This window comes from Pinus tabuliformis, chromosome 3_1 (assembly GCF_031772625.1).
Source record: "Pinus tabuliformis cultivar Carrire ecotype Pingquan chromosome 3_1, CPIR1, whole genome shotgun sequence".
In the NCBI taxonomy this organism is placed as follows: Eukaryota; Viridiplantae; Streptophyta; class Pinopsida; order Pinales; family Pinaceae; genus Pinus; species Pinus tabuliformis.
This window is the reverse complement of record NC_142301.1, coordinates 399608527-399631526: the sequence shown is the minus strand read 5'-3', so window position 1 is coordinate 399631526 and position 23000 is coordinate 399608527. Positions and strand designations below refer to the sequence as shown.

Genomic DNA, 23000 nt, shown 5'->3' with positions numbered 1-23000 from the left:
TTTTGCAATGATTCATGCATGAGTTTGTCGTTAATGGTATCATGGTCTGGTTTTTACGAGGTAATTTCATATGTAAATTGTGAGAAAACATTCATTTCTAAAAGCAAAGAACATGCTGGTGAACTGGACAGCCACTTGCCCAAGGTCTATATTATTTGTTCATTGACATTCGTCGGTGCCTGCTTTATGTAAGTGGTAGTCTCCTGGCCGTTGCCTGCGACTGAGGTCTGCCTGCTTTATGTAAGCGGTAGTCTCCTTGCCCGGCGATTCCTATTTGTTACCTTATAGGAATTTTAATGCGGCCTGACATGGGCCGCATTAAGGCGATACAACACGTCGCTAAGTGATGAGAGACATCACTTAGCGACGTGTTGTATCGCCTTAATGCGGCCCATGTCAGGCCGCATTAAAATTCCTATAGGGTAAGAAATAGGAATTTCCTCCCTGCCCTGCCCTGCGACTGAGGTCTGCCTTCGAAGTGATTACGCTCATGTCATGCCCTTGTGCTTCATATCGTAATCTTCTCTTTACTTTAATGCGTGTCAATTTAAACCTCTTAGACTAATCGGCCAGGGAGCATTAAATAATAAAGTGAAAACGCAACTCAGCGGACAAAAAGAAAGAGCATTAAATAATAAAGTGAAAACGCGTTGAAACCAACTCAGCGGATAAAAATAAAGAGCATTAAATAATAAAGTGCAAACGCGTTGAAACCAACTCAGGGGACAAAAAAAATTCGTAGTGGTTGTTGGACTGCTCAACTAGGGCTGAAAGATTCGGTAGTGGGTGTGTAACTGCGCATTAACTAAGCGTGAAGGATTTAATGAGGATCTAGCTCTGTGCGCACCATTCCCATTTACATCCTTCTCAATAATTTAAGCGGCCTTGCAGAACTCAACCTACTAACTAATCTTCCCCTTCTCAATTTGTATTGATCTCATAGCCCATTCAAAACCTTTCGATTTCTGTTTCTATTTTTCCGTTCGCTATGGCTGCCTCCACCTCCACTGATGCCAACAACAATAAAGACCACGATGTTTTTATCAGCCATCGTGGACCCGATGTTAAAAAGAACTTCGCCAGCCATCTCTACCGTCGGCTTCTTTTACAGGGAGTGCGAGTCTTTCTCGATTACCAGGAACTTGAGGAGGGGAAAACTTTGATTTTCAAATAAAAAGAGCGATTGAATCTGCTTCTGTCCATATCGCAATATTTTCTCCTGGATATGCAGATTCAAAATGGTGTTTGGATGAACTACAACTCATGTTTGAGTCTAAGTCTCCCATCATTCCCGTGTTTTACCGGATCAAGCCTGCCGATCTTCGGAGGACGAGTGAGCAGGGCAAAGGAGTCTATACCCAAGCCTTACAGAAGAAAGCGCATGACGGTCAACCGCGCTACGCCTCCACTACTGTCGAAGGGTGGAGAAAAGCTCTTTCCAGAGCTGCAGATATCAGTGGGTTCGAGCTGGAGGCGTATAACGAGTGAGAACTCGAACTCCCCTTATCGTTTATGTTGGATGCAAAATATGATATGTACATGCTACTTAATTTACAGTTCTATTTATTTTATATCTTATGGTTTTGTATATTATCTTTTGTGAATATCTAGCGACGAGGGGGAGCTGCTGGATAAAGTTGTTGAATGTGTGTTGAAAAAGCTTAAAAAGCCACAGTTGGATGTGGCCAAATACCCCACTGGATTGGATGAGAAAGTACTAGGTTTTGAAAGGAAGGTATCATCGCGCAAACACAGCGGAACAGTTCATGTCGTCGGCATCGCCGGCCTAGGTGGAGTCGGAAAGACTTCCTTGGCTACAGAAGTCTTCAACAGGAGGAGTCCAAATTATAGTAAATGCTACTTTTTATTCGATGTCAGAGAAAATGCGAAAAACTCTTTACATTCCTTGCAGGAAAAACTTTTTAAGGGCTTGACTATTCTGGATCGAGGTATAGACAGCGTCCAAGAAGGTAAAAGGATGCTTAAGGAGTCTCTCTCAAATTCTAAAGTTTTAATAGTATTAGATGATGTAGATCACGCTGATCAGGCGGATGCACTTTTGCCTGTGGATGTCCTACATCCTGATAGCTTCATTTTGATTACATCCCGTGACAAGAATGTCCTGATAAGGTCAGGCGTAAAAGAGTCATCAATTTATGATTTAACTGGCCTTGATGCACACCACTCGAGAGAGCTCTTCTGCTCCTATGCTTTCTCCCAGCCCTATCCACTTTCAGGGTTTGAATCTTTAGTGGATCAATTTTTAAAGGCTTGCAATGGATTGCCTTTATCCTTAAAAGTTTTTGGGGGACTTGTTTATGGAAACAACAGCAGGTCTTACTGGGAAGAGCAGTTGGACAGATTTCAAGAAACACTTCCTGATGAGATACAAAAGCGCCTTCAAATTAGCTATGATGCACTTAGTGGAGATGAAAAACAGATATTTTTGGACATTGCGTGTTTCTTCACAGGAGAAAGACGGGATACTGCCATAACAATATGGGAGGGATCGCGCTGGAGAGGTTCGCGAGCCCTGTTTCAAAGTCTACATAATAAGTGTCTAGTGGAGCTGGACACCGAAAATAAGATAGTCATGCACGATCACATCAGAGATCTGGGAAGAGATCTTGCTAACAAGCCAGGATTGCCGCGTCGTCTTTGGCGTGGGATAGAGAATATTGACGATTTCATGGAGCAATCATCTGTAAGTAGTCAATCTTCAATGGATTAACTGATGAAACTATATGTACAGATTTTAACATTTCATCGTTTTTAAAAACTGAACAGGAAATAAGCTACGTGCGTGGAATTAGATATTTTTGTAAGAAATATCAAGAAGATGATAACGATGACTATGCAGCATTTTCATACTATAAAATAAAGAAGTTGCAACTTCTTGATATTGCATCCCTTCCTTCCCACTACATAAGAAGGGAAAACCAACACGATCCTGAAATTATGGTGGAACGCATTGTGAGAGGGGTGCTATTCCCAAATCTCATATGGCTCCGCTGGCACGAATGCCATCTCTCTTCCTTGCATTCCTGGATTCCGATGAAGAATTTGTTGGTTTTAGAAGTGCAGGGGAGGGAATTGAAAACATTGTGGCAAACCGACAGGCAGGTAAATAGAAATCTTTTGACATTTTGCATGTTCCTTTGTTATTATAATTAATATGGCACCACAGGGTCTCCAACCAATTCGAAGGAAAGAGTGTTGTAAATATGAGGACCATCCATATCTTTACAATAAGTGTAACATTTCAAGATATATATTGCAGGCACCTTTACAGTTGCGGGAGTTACGGATATTTGCTCCTCTATCAAATATTCCAAAGTCCATAGGGCAGTTGAAGCTCCTGGAACGGATTGTGATTCATTGTCCACCATTTTACAACGACAATTTTGAAGAACTGCCAGAAGAATTTGGTCACCTGCGCTTGTTGAAGGCGTTGGTGTTAAAAGGGTGCAATAAAATGAGGTCTCTGCCAGAATCCTTCGGGAATCTAACAAATCTGGAACACATCGACTTGTCTTACTGCAGCCATTTGGAGAGGCTTCCAAAATCCTTCAGTTATTTAATGAAGCTTAAACATCTTGATATAACCAACTGCAATGCTTTAGCCATCTGTGGCGAAAATTTTGGAAACATCACCACGCTTGAATACCTTGGAATCACCGGTTGTGACAAAATTGAAGTATTGCCTGCCCAAGTTGCACAACAACGGTCCCTTGAAAAGTTAAAACTGGTTGTGAGAAACTTGCGAGAATTGCCTAGTGAGATTGGAAAATTGAGCTCTTTGGAAGAGCTTGTATTACAAAGCACTTTACTGGAAACGCTGCCGCCTTCGATTGGTGACTTACGAAATCTGAAGCATTTGGAGCTGCTTAGTTGCCATAAATTGAAATGTTTACCGGATTCCATTAGAAAGCTGGATCAATTCACGATGTTGACAATCAGGGATTGTTCATTGCAGAAGCTTGATGTATCTGGATGTGTGAAGCTGAAGAGCGTAAAGGGCTTGGGGCAGCTGACGCAACTTCGAACACTATATTTTCATAACTGTTCTCAGTTGGAAGAACTGTCGAGTATTGAACATTTGAGGTCCTTGGTGGAGCTTAATGCATCTGGATGTGTGAAGCTGAAGAGGATACAGGGCTTAGAGAAGCTGACAAAGCTTAGAAAACTAGACGTTTCTGGCTGTTATAAATTAGAAGACCTGCCGACTGTTAAAAATATGTGGTTGTTGGAGGAACTTCTCGTATCCGGATGTGGAAAGCTGAAAAGCATAACAGGTTTGGAGCAGTTGACAAAGCTTCGAATACTATATGTTGATTACTGTTTTCAGTTACAAGAGCTGTTGCGTGTTAAAAATTTGAGGTACTTGGAGGAGTTTAATGCATCTGGATGTTTAAAGCTGCAGTGCATACGGGGGTTGGCGCAGATGACACAGCTTCATAGTCTGGATGTTAGTCATTGCTCTGAGTTAGAAGATCTTCCAGGTGTTGAACATTTGAATAGATTGGATCGGCTTAATGTATCTGGGTGTGTAAAGCTGAAGAGCATAAGGGGGTCGGCCCAAATGGCAACGCTTCATACACTAAATGCTAGGAATTGCTATGAATTAGAAGAGCTTCCAGGTGTTGAATACTTAGAGTCGTTGGAGAAGCTTGATGTATCGGGATGTGTGAAGCTGAAGAGCCTGAGGGGCTTGGAGCAGCTGACAGAGCTTAGAACACTGTATATTTGTGATTGCTACGAGTTAGAAGAGCTTCCAGGTGTCGAAAATTTGAGGCGGTTGTTGATACTTGATGTATCTGGGTGTGTGAAACTTAAGAACATATGGGGATTGGAGCAGTTAAAAGACCTTCGAACACTATATGTTTATCATTGTTCTGAGTTAGAAGAGATTCCGAAAGTTGAACATTTGAGGTCCTTGGAGGAGCTGAATGCATCTGGATGCGTGAAGCTGAAGAGCATACGCGGTTTGGAGCAGCTGACAAAGCTTAGAAAACTAGACGTTTCTGGTTGCTCTGAGTTAGAAGAACTTCCAGGGGTTGAAAAATTGAGGTGTTTGTTGATACTAAATGTATCTGGCTGTGTGAAGCTGAAGACCATACCAGGCTTGGAGCGTACATGTGGTGCTGCTTTGAGTTAGTTAGTGCTTGGAGTTGGAAGCGCTTCCAGGGGTCGAATATTTGATGTCGTTAACCTGCAAGCTTTACGCTCAAGAATGTCAGAAACTATAGTGGAGTAGGGGAGTGGTGGAGCAGTTGGAGCAATAATGCAGTGATTTTTATATGTAAAACATAGCAGAGGGAAACGGTCAATGCAGCAATTTTTATATGTAAAGCAAAGCAGATGGAGACAGTTTAGAAATGAGATCCCGTAGCTACATATATGGTTATTCTATTGGACTTCCAAGCTGGTTATTTCAGTGTTTGTTTTTCTTTTAGTCTTTTTGGAGTGTATGGCACGATAACAAAATTCAACCAGCAGGGCTGCAGTGATCTGCACGCTGTACGCCAACAAGATATTCTGGCGTTGGCCTAGGCTAAACGCCGAACGATTTGCAACTTTCCTGATCTGTTCTCTTCCCTCTTATTCCGGCCATGCATTCTCTGGCAGTTCGCTCAGCGCAACACCATTAATCTGGGTTGTCAACGTTCTCCCCTCAGCTGCTGAAGGGCCGTCTGCGTGATTCGAGGAACTGACAAGCAAGGATACATCAATAAATGTGCTGGGTACAGCTTTGTACGTTACTCTTGCCAATGGCCATGTTTCATTTTTCAGATTCAAAATGATTTGCCTCATTTGGCTTTGACCATATTTCTAAAATGCTTTGTTCACACTTGCAATGATAGAAAATACGCAGACTACACACTACGCAAATCCACAAAAGGACAAATCAAGCATGCAGGATTTCAGCTTGGCAAAGTATAGGTTTATACAAGTCTGGAGGCGAGAAATCGAGCAGTTCGAAATTAGAACATAGTTCCATGGACTCCAAGTTGCTACGGTTCAGGTAGGAGATTATACAGTGACTCATGGGTCATGGGTCAATTTGCACACAAGGTGGCGATTACTAAGGACGGAATGGTTCAATCCTCCTTCTATTGGCGCGCTTCAAGTGCAGGGAGGGCAAAAGGGCGAGCTCTGGTGTGAGAACAACCGAAATTGTACACTTCAAATTAAGCAATGGAGAATTAAGGACACTAGGTTGGAATTTTCTGCGAGAGCCCAACTCTTCTCATGAATTATCTGACAATACATCGTTATATTTTATAAAAAATATCAAATTGAATGAATTAGATGATCAAAGCTGTTCTGTGGTATTGAAGGGTTCTATTACCCTACAAAATGAAGAATTCACATGCCCCTGCATTGCATTAGTTCTCATGTTCATTGCAACATATCTATCAAATTTGCTGATACTTGTTGGAAGGATTTCATCTATGATTTTTTATCAGACTAACGGCTTGTTTGAGTTAATTTTCTCAGTACTTTTCAGGTCCATTTTATATTTTGTAATGACTTTGCAAGACGAGCATAATCTTAACTTCATAGAGGAAGAGTATTTTACCTTGTGGTTGTGACTAGAATTATATTTTCTCGCTTGTATATCTATCTCCGCTATGCTGTTTTTCAGGTCCAGTGCATAGTTTCCAATGAATTTCCAAAAGCCCATGTTCTATATCGCATCCGCTTATGATTTCGATAAGAATCCATTATGTTGTTTTTCAGGTCCAGTGCATAGTTTCTAATGATTTTCCAAAAGCCCATGTTCTATATCGCATCTGCTTATGATTTCGATAAGAATCGGTATTTTCCAGGTGCCTTGCTTCATTTCTTATAACTATACAAAAACTCCTATGAATATTCTATATCTAATATTCTATATCTAAAAATACTAATTCTAGTGGAGGAGCGGGAGGGAGCTGCCACCCCTCCACCTGCCATTGCATTTAAGAGGGTGATGGCATGGCTATCCTACCCGATGAAGTCACACATGTTAACCGTAATACATCCCTTTGCATTAAGATGATCGCTGTCATTCCTTCTGCAAGCTCTTAGCTTGTTTCTTGCAACTCTGTGTTCTTTTGCAGTCTCTTCCCTCAACTGGGATATTTCCCCCACAATACTAGATCTATGTAAACTTTGTTTGTTTGTTGTTGCTCCATATTCTTCTACAGCCTTTGTGATGATCTCTCGTCACAAGTGGGATATCTCCTCCATGGTGTTGGTTTTGTGGAGACTTTGTCACATGAAGGCTTTGATCCCCGGGAGGCTGGGCCTTCACTATACACCAATGTTATCAGAACCAGACTGGTCATCAAATTGGTAGACCCCCTGGACTGGAAACTGGTTAGAACTGGACTGACACTGGTAAAAAACCTGAACCGAAAAGCTGGTCAACCAAAAACACATAAATATTCAAATATTAAAGAAAAACATATATATTCATGTGCTTCCATATGAATCCAAACCATTTATACACAAATAATCAAAAGTTCTCCTTTATACAACATGTAAGCGTGCATATAACCAAAATAGCATCGAGTGCAATCAATCTCTAAGTCAAATATACATTAAAAAATAGGCCCTAGATGGTCTCTAACATCAGAAAAAGTCATGTTACCCCAAATACCTACATAATATCAAAATCTTCGCCTATATTGGGATCTTCATCATCAATATCACCCTCTAAGTATTAAAATAAGATAGAAAAAGCTTAGCATGTCAAGTCAAGATTTTGTTTGAGTGATGGGTGCATTTTTAGTAGGGTCATGATAGAGAAGTTCAACAATCAATCCCACTAACATCAAGGTACATAGACAAATTGTTCTTGATTAAATGCTAGTTCCATATAGTCGCACATGACAAAATCCAATAGAAACACTGCAACCCCTCTCAATCTTGAAATCCTAAAGAACTGTTAAGTCTGCTAGATTTTGGGTGGGATCTAAAATTCTACTTTCTCCATATGAAATCCAATGAGTTTGGAACCACTGTCAAACATCTTGAGTGGATCAATATTATTGTTAAAAATTTAATTAAAGGATGAAAATGAAAGATAAAGGAGAATGTCATTTTTATTTTAAGAATTTAACATTATCATTAATTGCGTAACATTAGTGGGGCAAGATGGTCAAATACTAGGCTTCCCAATCATAAAACATTGTTTTTTTTGTAATTTGCATTTAAAGAGTCCTAGGTAGCGTTGTACAAAACTGGTTGGTTTGGTATTGAGCTGGCCAAAAACAGTCTGGTTCACTCTCGAATGGGGTTTTTCCTCCAATTGATTGGACTAGACTGATTTTCACTGAACTGACTGGTTTCATACAAGAATTGGCCAGTTTGGTGTTGAACTGGCCAAAAATAGTCTGGTTCACTGGTCTGAACTAGTTTTCCCCTCCAATCAGTCGAACCAGCTGGCTCTGATCAGAGCAGTCCAGTCCTGATAACATTGCTACACACACCTTGAGTTGATCTTTCACGCGTGGAGTAGGGTGATAGCGATTGAGGAAAGGGCTTCTGGGACATTGGGAGTGGTGGTTGCAGTGGGGCACAATGCCACAAAGTAAGAATGAGAAGCATATGGCGAGGATTTGAGCTTCATTTGCAGCAACTCTATACTCGATGGGCAGACAATTGTGGGGTAATTGTTTGTGTGTCCAATCTTTGCATTATCAGTTTGTTAGTATTTGCATGGTGGAATCTGGTTTATGGTCTCCAAGGTGTCTCAGTGGTGTGAATTCTCATTGGTGCGTCGGGGATTATATGGCTGTTGGACCCTAATCAGAGCTATTCTCTGTATGCTCATTCTTTGTCACTACCTGTTAATATAATTCCTAGGCCCCTATGGCAGGCAAGTGCTAAATTTCTTTTGATATTTTCCTAGACTCTGTCAACTTGTTTAACTGGTTTTCCCTTCTACTCGGGGGTGCCTTTACTTGGGCCTCTCTCCTCACTGAGTACTGCCTTTACTTGGGCCTCTCTCCTCACTGAGTACTATGCCCCGCTAGCAAATGAGATCACATCGGGGGTCTGGAGGTTGAGGCCCTCAAGGCTGACCTCGGGCCCAGTGCCAAGCTTAGAATGTTGTGGCCATATTCCACCCCTCCAGAAATCTAAGAGGAAATATGCCATCTAAAAGCCTTAACTGCTAATGATTGCTAAGCTTACCCTCATTTCGAAATGCAAAATGAAGTTGTTAGTTGAGTTCTTGACCCTAGTCATACTAGAGGATGATGGAGCCAATATCTCAATTCCATCACCCTCCATTGGTAAATGAAAACACTCTTGGGCAAGGTCCTTAAGGAAAGACACAAGGACCGCAATGATATTATAGCTTGTCTTAACGAGATTCAATGAGTAACGAGTACAACGCCACCAACGCTTTTGTGTCATCAGCTTGGATGCTTGATTGGCCGACATAGAGGGTAATCTTCAGTACGACCACAAGCCCCCAGCTCCAGCAGGCACAAGCGCTCAAGATTCGACTCCAGTCACTTTCTTGGATAATTGATGCTTCTTTCAGCCTCTGGGCAAATGTTTTTTACTTTCAGTAGAATAGTTTCTTTATGTAGTTGTGTAGCAGTAACTGACACTTGAATTTTTGTATATCTAGCCCAGGGCATGTTAAAAACTTGAACTGTAAGCTAGTTTATTTTAGGATGGTTTTGACTAATTTAAGTAGACCACTGTCAGCAGTGGCAGACTGCCACAATGCTAAGGTTAAACAATGATTTCTGATTTTGTATGGATGCTATTTTGAGGCAATAGAAAACCTAATCAACTAAGAAAAAAAATACAGAACTTTAACACTTTACACAGCAGTGGAAGAGAGTCTGATTGCTTTTGAAGCCCGAAAACATGCCCTTTGAAGAAGCAGCTAGCTTTCCTCTAGCTCTCCAAAATGTTTAGGAAGGTTTTGATTAGTGAATTTTCAAAGAGATAAGTCTGTACATTGTGGGTGGAGCAGGAGGTGTTGGTAGCCTGGCTATTGAGGTAAAAGTGAATACTATCATTTTCTTCAAACACCTTTGTTAATATTCTTCCTTTGCATAAGGTCAGAAGTTGTAATAATAGGTGTGTTGTTCAGCTTGCCAAGAATGTGTATGGATCTTCAAAAATTGCAACAAGCACTGGGAAGATGTATCTTGTGAGACAATTAGGAGTTGATACGGTGATTGATTATACTATGCAATGCAAAGCTATGATCAATTACCATAAATGTTTGGCTTTGTTTTTGACACCATTGGTAGGTTCCATTGGCTTTTTCTGTTTTGTTTTTTTTTTTAAATGCATCTGCATTTTCTATAAACTTGTCTTTGGCAATCCCACTGACAGCTTTTTGGTGGTATTGCGGATGCCTAAGAAGCATAGAGTTTAAGTTTGAAACTTGCTTTTCCAACTCAAATTCCAAATCAGAATCTTTGGAAATTATTACAGTTCCAGTCTCGCTCTTTACACAAATGGTGATGATGTGGAGAAGTTTAACTCAAATTCCTGTTATTTTAAAGGCTGTGATAATCAAGTTTTGTGGATCATTTTGTTAAGTTTTCCTTACATCTCAACAACCACTCCTTCCAAGTTGTTATGATCTATTGCTATTGCTTTTAAGTCAGAAAAGTTTTAATCATTATCAACAATTTTGATGGCAATCTCGAGACGGTTGCGTGGCAAGACTTACGTGGCAGCTGGCCCATCCTTGGTCCTTCTCGCGCTGGCACACACTAAGGTTTGGTGAGGGTTTATGGCGCCTTCAATGCGCATCCGGCCCGAGGTTGGTCTCGTTTTGTGTGAGCACGACGTCTATGGTATGGCTCGACCTGGGCTCATTTGCATTATTGTTCGTTTGAGTTATGCTTCCGTTCCTCTGTGGCTCGTCTGGTTCGGCTCTGGAAGAAGATGGGTCTCTGTTGCCCGCTATCCTCTTGGTTCTTCTCTGGTTCCGGTCCTCTATCGTTTGCTAGTTATATGAATGTTTTTCGTTGGACCTAGTAGCTTCTATACACCTAGCTTTCCGTGGAGGTCTCAGGTTTGGTTTGTCATTCTGGGTATGCCTTATTTCGACTATTTGTGAATGATTCTTTTACTCTAGTCGATGGCTTGGTTGCTTATTTGATAGGTAAAAACCCTGTTCTGATTCCACTGTTTCGCCTTCTTGTAGTTTTATTAACGGCCTTGCTCTTGGTGAGCAGGCTGTGTTATCATGGCACTTCAGCGGTTGGTTGCGCTCAGGTTGGGGTTTCAACTCGTGGCTTGGTTGTTGAGTCTGGCCTCGGCCTATCTCGTTTGTATGAAGGACTGTTGGTTATTTTTTTGAGGGCTCTATGTCTTGAGGCCTGTGTGGAATCTGGAAGTCTGTCCTGTACTTACGTGGCCCTGATGAATATATATATATATATACTGTAAATTTTTAATTTAAATCAAATAGTATGTATTTGGTAATATCCCTGGATGGTTTGGCTCTATCGTATTTGATCCTTTCAGTGTCGGTGCGCAGTTTGAATGTTAATCACACAATTTGTTGTTTAATCGCTATGCACAGTTATTTATACTTGTTGCTTCTGAAACAGTGAATACCTGTAAGCTTTCTTTAAATTCATAAAAATATATATATATATATATATATATATATTTGTTCAAAGTTATGCTTTCTTTCCTTTTTTTCATCTAGATGGCAGCAACCCCACTTTTGATTCTGGGATGCCTATTTATGCTTGCTGGCAGCCTCATACCGTTGAGGAACCACCCTCAATTACATTATAGTTATATTCCAGTTTCATTAAGTTTCATTTCTAACTTATTTTAAACAAATCCTATTCTAACTACTGTTCAGTTTATAAATAAAAACATTGGCTGTAACATACTTCATTTAAAAATAAAAATAAAACTAACTAAAAGTAAACTTAATCAAAGCAGCATGTCCAGCTGTAGCCTCCATGGTCGGATGCTCCTGCATCAAATTCAATCCTAGTAATACTAATCATTTCCTAGTAATACTAATCATTTTGATGTAGATTAAACATAGTTGGATTCTGGTACAGTGACAAAGCTAACTGGCTGCGAACTGCGATCCTCATATTCAGGCTGGTCTGCTTTTTATGTCTGGTGCAGACCTCCTATGCCTGGTGAGAATGAGGATCCTTATTAAAAGTTATGTTTGAACTCTAAGCTTATCAACCAAAATCAAAATTAAGGATCTCTATTCTAAGTTTAGAAATTCCTGTAAATCCGTATTCTTCATGCCATTTGACATTTTACTTTGTAAAAAATAAGGTTTATTTTCAATTTTAATAGACAATTTTTTTTGTAAAAGCCAAAAAAGCGACTTTCGGCTAAAAGGAGATTCCAGACTTGCCCTTCGAGCACCTTCCATGATTCATGTCTTTGTTCTGGGCAACATATTGAGTAGAAGTATGAATTGGATTTTGCAAGAGACTCGCACAGATCTTACGTGGTTGCGAAGAAGAAAGCAAAAACTATAGATATTGCCAACCCCTCACCTCATCTGAGGGCAGAATCTTACGTTTTGACCGGAAGTGGTTGCAACTTGGAAAGGCTTAGAGGCTACAAAGAGTGCGAGGCAGTTGAAGCCAGAGATTAATTCCATTACCCCGCACGCATTGTCGAGTGTTAGTGAGGCTTTCAAGCATCTCGAAGGTGGAAGAGCCAAAGGGAGAATTGTCATTTCAACCATAGATTGATCTCATATTCTGACTAATCATTTTTCCTTCCTCACGCTGTATTTAAGAGCTTTACTTAGATCCATGAGTGATTCAGGCTTTCATTGTCATTAGTTGGATCGGATCATAAGATCAAATGTTTAAAGATAGAAGAATGGTGTGATAAAAACAGTTAAATTCACACCATCACTGAAACTCAATCATATATTATGCACAAATGGTGTATGTGCAATCACACTCACACACAGATTACATTCAGATCACTCTATTAAATAGAGTTTTTGAGATCCAACTTATTCCTTATTTAGAGAGAGTGGTTGAGAGAATTTCTCAACCATCACAAACCAATTTCTCAAATATGGAATGTGAGCATTAATTTCCAACATCCCCCTTAATGATTACATTACATGAAAATAACAAAATAATCAAGCTTATCAGTAGATGCTCCATCAAGTTGCCTCATAACCCTCTGAAATGTGTAGTTGGCAAGTTGGATTCTCGAGTTCTCTTCGTCAACTCCCGAATCAAGGACCTCCCGAAGTCAATTACTGGACAACATCCCAATCTGTCGCATAACCTCATTAGGAAACCACTTCCACGTCTACCACTAATGAGGGATCCTTCCCTAGATCCGCAACTGCCATACTATCTGGACAACCATCCATATTGAGCCTTACTACTACTTGATCCATGCAAATACTCATCCAAGCATACTACTGCACGTTGATTCTAAAAAAAATAATTGCATCCCAACAAAATGTTTCTGAAGATATCAATGTAGGCCCTACTGCCTACAAGGATAACGCCGATCAAATCCCGCTGGACTACGTTCTCTTCCAGCCGAACGCCGGAATGGTGGACGAAGACAAGAATCTACACTACAGCAACATGCTCCACGCTCAGATAGACGCCGTTTATTCTGCGCTCTCGGTGCTCGATTACTCCGCCATGCTCCGTTAGAAGTTGTCTTCATCAATTCTACACAGCTCTGCGCGGTAGCGTTCATTGCAACTCCGATCATAAGACTACCCTTAATGAATTTCTTCCCAATCAAGATTCCCAGTGAAGGGCTACAACCTGGAAAAACGAATTCGACAACAATGCGTGATGGTTGATGTAAGTTTCGCTGCGACAGACGATCCCCAGACTACGGTAGTGAGCAAAGGCTGCAGCCCAGTGCCAGCTTATACCAATGTTAATGCCACAGCGTTCTACGAAAATCTGAATTATGTTTTCGCATCGCTTCCGCCAAATCTCTCAAAAATGGCTTCGCATTTTCAGGGACAGAGAAAGCTGGTAAAACGGACCCAGTTTATGGTCTCGCAGTGTGTCGGAGATATTTAAGCACCAGCGATTGCTCAGAATGCTTCACGGAAGCGGCGACTCAATTAAAAGCAACCTGCACCCAATCCAGTGGTGGTCGGATTCATCTTGACGGTTGTTTCCTCCGCTACGAGAATTCTAGTAGTTTCTATGGGGAATCCTTGGGTGCCGGGACCTCTTACTGTCTCTCCTCCAATGACAGCGATCCACAGGCATTTTCTCAGAGGGCCGAGGATTTATCCACGCAACTCATATTGAACGCTTCTGCAAATAATAACTATGCTGTTGGCTCCATTGATGACTCTTTATATGGTCTCGCTCAGTGTTGGCCCTGATAAAAATAGCTGGTCAAAATGTTGGAGGCCAAAAACAGCACCGCTCAGGAGATCGCTGCTCAGGCAGAACAGAGAAACGCCCAGTTTCAAACGCTCAGGAGATCGCTGCTCAGGCGTACGAAAAACAAATAAATTAACATAAGAAATCAATTTTCACTCTGATTTTTCAAGGATTTAGACTCACAATACACAGGCCTCTGATCCTGTGCTCTCATACCATGATAAAAATAGCTAAAACACACAATTACAGAAACTCAAATCATATATTATGCACAAATGGTGTATGTGCAAACACACTCACACACAGATTACATTCAGATCACTCTATTAAATAGAGTTTTTGAGATCCAACTTATTCCTAATTTAGAGAGAGTGGTTGAGAGAATTTCTCAACCATCACAAACCAATTTCTCAAATATAAAATGTAAGCATTAATTTCCAACATGGTGTAATGAAGATACGGTAAGGTAAGGGCGTATAGAAACAAACAAACATGTAGCTTCAGAGAAAATTAACTTTTTACTACAATTTTCATCTGACAATTAGAAATTGCACTTGCATGTAGAAAGTTTCTGCTACTATAAAGAGAATGTTGCTCAGTCCTTTGCATTTACTAAGGTGTATGTTTGTTTTTGTTTTTTAAATTTGATATGATTCAGAATTATTCAAATACTACGTCTTTGTCTTTATTGGCTTGTTTCAAGCAATGCTTGGATCATTATATTTAATAATTAAATTAAAAAAAGGTTAGCGAGAGATCTATTGACGGTTGGTGTTTGAACCTCCGCACCATTTGACTGTTGGTAATGTAATTAAGGGGCAGAAGAGGTTAGATGTTTTGTTTTTAGCATGTTTAGAGTTCTAGACACATGAAATAATATGGTGTTTGCACCTCCGCACCATTTGACGGTTGGAAATGTAATCAAGGGGCAGAAGAGGTTAGATGTTTTGTTTTTAGCGTGTTTGGAGTTCTAGACACATGAAGTAATAAATATTTCTTTCACCTGGAAATGTAGGGCAGGACTTCCCTTGACACAAAAGATCCAAAACGTACAAAAATATGTTTATTTCAAAGGAATATAACTGAACTACAAACAAAAATCTGGTTAAATGTGGTGACTGTTGCCTCTGAGAGGAATCTGGGACCTTCCCAAAATTCCCCCGGGATTCAGCAAACACGGATTTAGGTTGCCCTCAAGAGTCTCAAAGGTGTAGGCTAAAGTTCCATTGGCCCTTTTCCCACATCTTCCTTCGAATATAATTGCAGAAAGTGACGACAACTCACTCCATTAACGGAAGCTTTGATGCCGTGTGCAGTTAGTCCCACCAGGGTTGTCACACATCAAATTTGACGGTTTTCATACCTCTCTCAGCCATCTTCAGAGTCTCAACTAAAAATCTCGACGGTTTTGCAATTTAAATATATATATATATATATATATATATATTTTATATATATATATATATATATATATTTTTTTAACTGTATTTGACTTGAAAATCAACCAGCAATAGGCAAATTGCCCTCAAATTCCATCCCTGTTCCCACCAAGCTATCCTGGCTTAGCGTGACCTCCTATTTCAGTTTTTGAGAAGGCTGGTGTACGAAATGTATGTCATCTACCTGTACACTTTAATGCTGGACCTCCTATTTCAGTTATTGAGAAGGCTGGCGTACGAGATGCCCGTCATCTACCTGTACCCTTTAATGTTGTTGCAAATTATACTCCCGCACTCATTTCAATTTTTTTCAAAACTTCAGGCCTACTTTGTTGCATTTTGGTGCTCTGTTTGGTTTCGCTCTGTCTATGAAGTTGCAGAGGACGAAATACGTTTCTTTTTATTTGAAAATTTCTCGTGTCTAAGAATAAGACTAACAGAGGACGAAATAGGTTTTATTTTGTTTGAAAATTTCTCGTGTCTAAGAATAAGACTAACAGATAGGTGGTGGAACATGATGCAGGTATGGGGATGGGGTGTAGCTTTGGGTGGAGGAAGACAGCCCCTGGACATCGAAGCAAATAACCAAATCAACCAGCTTTTGGGGTGGTGTTTATGGCCGGGAAGGAGCAGCCCTCCGATGCATGCTCTGGATATATGAACTCCACGACACCCTCCACTTTGGCGTATCATGCAAACCAAATCCCGATCCTCTGAGCATTGGATTTTTCTATTTATAATGACCACGATGACATTTCGAAGAAGTTCAGCACATATGTCAATGATTGCTTCACACTTGACAGCGATTGTGGCCATTACAAAGCGCTCATTGTTGGCCTTCAACGTGCTCTTTGGCGTGGCATCACCCACATCACCACACTTGGAGACTGTGAAATACTTAGCAAGCGTGTAACAAGTCGTTTAATATTTTTGGCTTCAGAAATAATTTGTTATCAATGCATTCACTAGGGTAAATTTTTTTTCTCATGGCATTGATTCTATGTCTTGATTCTATGTTGTGCAGGTGATGGGGTAGTGTTTTTTCTCATGGCTGATTCTATGTCTGGTTTCTATGTTGTGCAGGTGATGGGGTAGTGTTTTTTCTCATGGCTGATTCTATGTTGTGTAGGTGATGGGTAAGTCGGGGGTGGGTAGAACCTCGCTGAAAGGATACTGCAACAAAGTTTGAAAACTAGCTTCACAGTTTGAACACTTTAATCTGGAAAATATTGTATGCCCAATACATCAAAAAATGTCTTAACAACACCGTCTATTCAAGACCCTGTGGAGTATTCAATTACTCAAATTTAAAGTGAACTATTGAGAGATTTTTTGAAAAAAAATTAACAATTTGTCCAACTCTCTGTTCAAAATGTTTGCTCTACATCTTTCATTTGACCTTTAGGAGCATCTTTGCATTAATCAACAATTTTGGAATGCACTTCTCTTAAGATTGTATCATCACTATATGTATACTCAATCAATCTAACATATATGGAATTCTTATGTGTCCTCATAACCAACATTTTCTTCTAGGATTTGCATCTTTATCTCAGAACCACATTCTTCCTCTTACTACAAACGCCACATAGATTTGCATCACCCTAACACTCTTTTGTTTTGCTTTCCCACAAACTTTTAAATTTTAAACATTACGCAATGATGTAATGCATATACATAGATCCATCTTAACTCTAGATTCTCTTGAAGTGCAAACCTGGAGCCCAAAAACAGGTAACGTAAATTGACTATTTTATCTCAATTTTATTTTAATTCTTTAATTATTTTATTTTTTTTGTTTATATAATGCATATACATAGATCTATCTTAAATCTAGATTCTCTTGAGGTGCAAACTTGCAACCCAAAAATTGGCAGTAAATTGACTATTTTATCTGAATTTTATTTTAATTCTTTAATTATTTTATTTTATTTTGTTTTTGTTTTTATGTAATTTGAGCCAGTCAAAATGTTTACATAATAGAACAAGGCAAGACAGGGACATTACAACATCTCTTCCATACTCGGCTAGAGAGCACCTCTCCACTCAAATAGGAAACTAAAACAATGGAAATTGCATATTACATAGAGGTTTATCTTGTAAACCCAATTAAAAAAACCAGCAAATATTTAGAGTTGCACCTCTAGATTTTATTATCAAACAAATTCATTCTTTACAATACAATATATATGATCTCACAGCATCCAAAACCCCTAATACATTAAGTCAGATTAGATTATAATCTTAATATCTTCAATGAAATTAAAAAACCATGTGTTGAACCACCATGTGTCAAAAAAGTACAAATAAGTGAAAACGATATGCAAAAAATTATTAAAAACCCCTAATAATACATAAAGTCAGATTAGATTATAATCTTAATATCTTCAATGAAATTAAAAAACCATGTGTTGAACCACCATGTGTCAAAAAAGTACAAATAAGTGAAAACGATATGCAAAAAATTATTAAAAATGGATGCAAAAACATGCAAACAAAAATTGGGCTCTGCCCCTCCCACCCCATGACTCCACCACAACACCACTTCCCTCCTACTACACCCAATGCTTGTGAATCATGCATGGAACTAGTCATGCAAAGAATGTAACACATACCCAATATTCTATCACTTTCTTTTTTTATCATAGGAGTACATGATCGACAATTCATCTATTTCACATCAAGATCAAAAGCAATAGCAATAGATACAATAATTGTAACATAAGTTAACTTAATAACATGATACAATTTGTACAAAGTCAATTCCCTCTACCTGAGAATATTTTTTTACTAATTGAGCCTTTTGTTTCTCCACTTTATCTTTAACACTCAACTTCTTCTTGAACACTCATTTGCTACCAATGGAATTCCTTCCTTCTGGCAACTCAACTAGATCCGAAGCCCCATTCTAAGGTTGTAGTTTCCTTGACAATGGTCTTTTTCCAAAGTTTACCATCCTATGAATTCATTGCTTCCCTAACAGTTCTTGGATCATCATCAACATGATAAACAAAGAAAAATCTAAATGAAATCTAGGTGGAGTATAGATTTATGGTTCTCCCAAATCATCTCCTCAATGTTATCATGTAGATTTCCACAGCTTAGCATATTGAGAAATTCTTTTGACTAGAAACTATGTCCAAAGTTTTGAAATGTCCAACGTTTCAAGTGGACACCCCACCCATCATAAGGGACCAAAGCTTGAATGGACACTCGACCCATCATATGGGACCAAAACTTGAATAGTGAAGTGAGGACCAAAAAAAATTTAACGAGTTGGTGAATAATTAGTTGTTCATCAGACTTCCAAAAATAAGGGAAATAATATTAATGAAATGATATAATTAAAAGTTAAAAATAAATAAATATTATTAGATTAGAAAAATTATAAATGAAATGGTATTATCAAAAATTAAGAATATATATATATATATATATTATTAAGATATCAAAGTAGTAAAAATAAAAGGACCAAATAAAATAAAAAAATTTAAATAGGGACTTGAAATTTGCCAATGTATTATTAACATTTAGAAAAGATAATTAATTTATAATTATCGTTTTTAATAAGTTTAGAGAATAATGGTTCACTTTAAGGTTAAGATTTGAGAAAGGGGTAAAAGGGAGTTGATAAGATGAATAGCTACATAAAGTTGAATACTAAAAATTAGATATTAAGAAATAAATATTAAAATATAAAGTTAATGAAACTTCACTGTAAGAATGTGAAATATGAAAGCATAGGTCATAAAGAAAGCATTAATTTTTTTTAGTAATTATAATATTAAATTGTGAAAAATTAAAAAGGATTTTCATAAGAGATTATTTGGTTGATTATAAGATTTTAAAAATTTCTTAAAAAAAACTTACAATAGGAACTAATAAAAGGAAAAAAAAAATGAGGACACTAAGAAAAGGGATAGGAGTAGAGGGTAAGCTTTAAATGAATGTTACGATTAGATAATGTAGGATTTATTGCAAGAGCAAGGTATTTGATAGAGTTGTCTACGTAACATAGGGTCGGACTTGTTCTTAGCCAAATTGAGTAATTGCTTAAGGGTTTTACAAAGTTTGAAGAGGGTTCTAATATTCTTTTTGGATAAATTTTTTGAGATGATGTCAATGTTACTTTTTTATATACTGGAGTGTAATAAGGGCTTGAGGATTGAAAGAATGGTGTTTTTTCGGTTTAGGATTCAAGACCTCCAAAAAATTTAATTAATGAGGGATATGGAGTATCCATTGGCCATCATGGCTTTGGTCGAATGAGCTTTTTCTTCCTCAAAGAATTGAGAAGCAGATATGCACACTGCCTAGATAATGAGTGTTTCAAGGAAAATGGACTTTTGAATTGAGTGATGATGGGAAAGGGCATGAAGATAATGCTCAGTGTGGGCATGAAGATAATGCTCAGTGTGAGCATTTTTGTGGAATCAAAATCATGTTAATTCATTGATACTTACTATGTGTTGGAATTTAAGATTAGACTAAAAAAGGGAGGTGAATCAGTATAATGGCCAATTTTAATACTTAAAACATTTCAATGCATATAAAATGTCAATTGCATAAGCAACTAAAGCATTCACCAAATATGTGTGGAAACGCTTGCAAGAGAAAACCACAAAACTTATTCATATGAATGTCATTGTAGGCACCAACATACTATTACAATATTTATTGGCACCAACTAGAAGGAGACATCAATCTCCTGAAATAATTTACCGGAACCAACCAAAAGGGGACACCAATCTCCTAAAATGATTCACTAACACCAACTAGAATGGGACACCAATCTCCTGAAATGATTAACTGGAACCAACCAGAAGGAGACACCGATCCCATGAGATTTGTAAGAATAAACCTAAACTACCTATTAGATTTCCTTCTCATACATGTTCAACTCAGATCCATAGGTTTTCCAATTAACCTTTCTCATACAAATTTCTGAATCTTATTAGACAAGTTGGTTATTAAGAAAATAGGTAGTGGTTGTCTAATGGTTATCATTGATGTCAAGATTAGGAAGAGCTTCAAAACATCTTGCAAATTCATTAGTTGGATAGTCCTCTCATAGACCTTTCCAATGATATTTGCCACTTGGTATAACTCCTAAGAGATAAGAAGTTATCACACTTTGAATGCTCAACAAAGTTCCAACTCCTTTAGGTTCCAACACACCGTTAATTCGCATGAAGATTAGTCTACTCAAGGGTTACGCTGACCTAATCGGGTATTAGTGTTAATTTGCGGCCACGGCTGGTTTGCGAAATTATTTAAGTGAAAACCCCTAAGGGACCCGCAACTGTGATAAGTCGGTGACAAATAAAGTGGAAGATGTGGTGATAGGTGGCAAAGAGAACAAGACAAGGATGAGATGGATGCCAACACACGTAGATGACCTAGTAACCATGATGATGTGTCAACATGACACGTAATAGGGGTAATTAGCTCTTTTAGGTGGCCAAGTGGCCTATTTTTGAGTAACATGTGGTGGCATTATGATATGACACATGGTAGGAAGTTAAAATGGAAAATGAGTTGGTAGAACCTCAGGATTTGTGCAAGGGGGTCATTTTTGCAAGGTGTCACCGCTTTAAATGAGCTTAGGTTTAATTTAAACCTAATCAAGGATTTGTCTTAATCCATGAATGTGTAATCCCATCTAGTTTTCAAGGATGTTTGAAAGAATAAATTGGGGATCAAGGTACCGAGACAATAATGTTATCAGCAAACAACAGGAAAGTTGACAACAACTCACTAGAATCCTAGTTGCACGACCCTGACTATTTTTACGAGGTCAACTAAATGGATTCACCCAGAACCATGAGGACGTGGAATAGCAGTTGATGTGGTGCCACATTGGATTGAGGCAAATATGACAAATCTCGAGACCCCCACCCCTCATTAAAAGTCAGAAAGAAAAAAAAAATGCATTGAGATGGATTTTCAGTCGTAGAGCTAGCTGGGGTTAAATAAAATTATTGAAGTGTCATTGAAGGATTTTGTTGTTTAATTTTTGTGTAAGTTTATCTACATTAAGCACCCAAATACCTAAGCCTATGTTTCCATCATTTGGTCACATGTGTGATTAGTGGTGTTGATTATTAAAGAGCTAAGAAAATTTGGCATTTGAGCACCAAATTTCATTTGAAAACTAAAGGACCACAAAGGTTGAAAATCGAAGTGACAATATAAATAGACAAAGATGTCGACGTGAAGTTAGTAAGATCTGATACGAAAGGAGGAGATATTTGCAATCAATGTTAAGAAGAGTCGCTCCCATGCACTATTGTAGGTGTTAATTGCAATGTGAACACTGATTGAGTGAAGTGTTGTTGATCCAAATGGATCCAAGAACACTCTCTAAGTCTTGAAATCTCTTAAAATCGTTTAAAAGATCAAAAAAATTGCATGAGAAAACTTTTCAAAATGGCGGAAAAACACTATCGTCGGGAGGCCAAAAACACGTGAAAACAATGAAAAACAGAGTATCGGGGGCGTGAACAGTGAATGCACAGTAGCCGTCAAATCTGGCCGATCAACGGTCCAGATCTGATTGGCAAATCGCAATCGGCACAGGCAGACAGCGGATATCGGCGCAGACCATATAAAACTTGCAACGGCGACCGGCGGAGTCAACTAGGACTGTCGATCAAGCGCGCAGATCGACGGCCCACGTTGCATCGCGGGATTGCTATTGGAGATTACAAGAGCGCTTACAACGGCCCGGGGTTATCGCGATGTGCGATTGTGATCAATCGCATCGCGATATCGCAATCGGGGCTACACAGAGGAGCGGGCTATAGACACATACATATATGCAATCCGATGAACCAGACCCGACGGTTATATAAATATTATTTCATAAGATTTGAGATCCGTAGAAAAGGCATTTTTAATGTATTTTGCGTACTTCGTTTATTAAACGAAATACAAAGGATGAAGCGTCAATGCGATAAGCCGGACCTGAAAGGGTTCCTTAAAGCTATTGTAAATTATTTCAACTCCTCCATAAGCCATTTTTACGTTTTTTTCACAATTTTAACGTATTTTTAAAAAATACAAAGGAATGAAGCCAAAGTGACTTGCGATAGTGATTGGGGGCAGACCCGATAGGAGAATAGGGCACAATTTTGAGGATTTGAAGTTCGGAAAACTGTGTTTTGGTGGATTTTCTCAGTTTCGAATACATTTCTTTGTGTTAACA

At 38.8% G+C, this 23000-nt stretch overlaps 2 pseudogenes across 1 annotated transcript; both read left to right on the top strand.

Annotated features, from left to right (window-relative positions):
• Positions 1-609: 609 nt before the first annotated feature.
• On the top strand, positions 610-17144 carry LOC149187415 (TMV resistance protein N-like; annotated as a pseudogene). Its single transcript, XR_016255764.1, has 6 exons — positions 610-1484; positions 1612-2704; positions 2788-3123; positions 3281-5754; positions 5865-6219; positions 16317-17144. The product of XR_016255764.1 is annotated as a TMV resistance protein N-like (transcript).
• On the top strand, positions 6230-14583 carry LOC149187416 (2-methylene-furan-3-one reductase-like; annotated as a pseudogene).
• Positions 17145-23000: the final 5856 nt, after the last annotated feature.